Source organism: Babylonia areolata, chromosome 10, assembly GCF_041734735.1.
Source record: "Babylonia areolata isolate BAREFJ2019XMU chromosome 10, ASM4173473v1, whole genome shotgun sequence".
NCBI classification, from domain to species: domain Eukaryota; kingdom Metazoa; phylum Mollusca; class Gastropoda; order Neogastropoda; family Buccinidae; genus Babylonia; species Babylonia areolata.
In genome coordinates, this window is record NC_134885.1 from 6,130,735 (window position 1) to 6,132,808 (window position 2,074).

Consider the following 2,074-nt stretch of genomic DNA (forward strand, 5'->3'; position numbering starts at 1 on the left):
AACAAGAGAGGAAAGGCCTTCAAGACTCACTTGTGATACACTTTAAAAAAATCCAAGCTTTTTATGTATTGAGTATAATTTCAAAATGTAATGTTTAAGATGAGAAAGATCAGTTTAAAGTAAATTAAGTCCCCTAGCATTAATTACAGAGTAATTTCCCTTTTTTTACTATCTGCACCAAAACTTTTGCAAAATAAATAAAACTTCCATGCTTAGCAAAAGAAGTTCCTGTTTGAACAAAAAAATGATAATAATGACTGCTCTTGTTGTTGTGTCAGAATATCAGATCAAAGTGCCAAGTTTAGAGAATACAAAAAATATAAATATAACAGTAAATGCAGTTTGCATATAATTAGGCTTCATTTTTTATTTTTTGTGTGTGCTCATCCCAGAGGGGCAATATTGTTTTAAACAAGATGACTGGAAAGAACTGAATTTTTCCTGTTTTTATGCCAAATTTGGTGTCAACTGACAAAGTATTTGCAGAGAAAATGTCAATGTTAAAGTTTACCACGGACACACACACACACACACACACACACACGCACACGCACGCACAGAGACAACCGAACACCGGGTTAAAACATAGACTCACTTTGTTTACACGAGTGAGTCAAAAATGTTTATCTAAATACAAAAGAATCCATCCAAACTAACTCATCCCACTTGCCGTTTTCTAAAACAAACAAACAAACAAGAAGCAAACAAAGAAACAAAGAAACAACAAACAGAGAAACACACACACACAAACAAACAAGCAAACAAAAACAATCTAGTTAAGACTGAAATCCTTTGTCACTTCCCACACTATTTCTTTTCGATAGAACTTTGTCTACTGAAAATTGCCAATTACTAAGAAAAACTGACACGTTGATTTGCATTTGCTTGTTTGCTAAGTTTTTTTTTTTTTTTTTTTTCCAGTTGACTTTTACGTTTGTTCGTTTTTGATATAACTCTTTTTGTTTATATACTGTGTGTAAAAGACGTATGTGTCTATTGTTTCAATGCTCCCTGGGGGCAAGTGATAAAAAAAGTTTCTTGCCTTGTATTGCCTTGTCTGGTGTGGAAGTGGAAAAAAGAAACATTCTCCTCGGAAGAAAGTATTTTTTTCATTTTCAAATCAGAAACGGCAAAGCCAGTCTGTTTTTTTTTGGTGAGACTTCCAACTCAGAGCCATCCATAAGACTACACACACACACACACACACACACACACACACACACACACACATATATATATATATATATATATATATATATATATATATATATATACCCACATCGTTCAGGATGACTGGACAGATCTTACTGGGGTTTTTTTTTACACTGAGAGCGCCACCCATGTTTTTGTATTTTTTCCTGCGTGCAGTTTTATTTATTTTTCCTATCGAAGTGGATTTTTTCTACAGAACTATTTTGCCAGGGGCAACCCTTTTGTTGTCGTGGGTTCTTTTACGCGCGCTAAGTGCATGCTGCACACGGGACCTCGATTTATCGTCTCATTCGAATGATTACCGTCCAGACCACCCACTCAAGGTCTAGTGGAGGGGGAGAAAATACTGGCGACTAAGCCGTGATTCGAACCAGTGCGCTCATAATTATTCTCTCGCTTCCTAGGCGGACGCGTTACCTCCAGGCCATCACTCCACTTCATTTTCAAATCAGTATCAACACCTTTGTCCTTTGTTCATTGTACGCATCTGTGTCATTTGCTGATCATTTGGTTACTTAGTATGAGCATAGGTCATAGGTGAAGGGATGGCGGGGAGGGGGAGGGGGAGGGGGAGGGGGAGGACCGTGGGTGGGGGGGGGGGGGGGGGGTGTTCGGGATGAGTGATGGGCGTGAGGGACGCGGCACCAAAGAATAATGTTTAACATGATTTTTTACATGCATTCATATAGGCTGGCAGTCAGCCAGACAAACACACACACACACACACACACACACACACACACACACACACACACACACAGGTTCGTTAGGTGGCAGTCCGTCCACAGAGAACCGTCACTGAGCGACAGACCACCATCAGGACACTCACATGAGGTGGCCACGCACTGCCTGTATTGCTGAG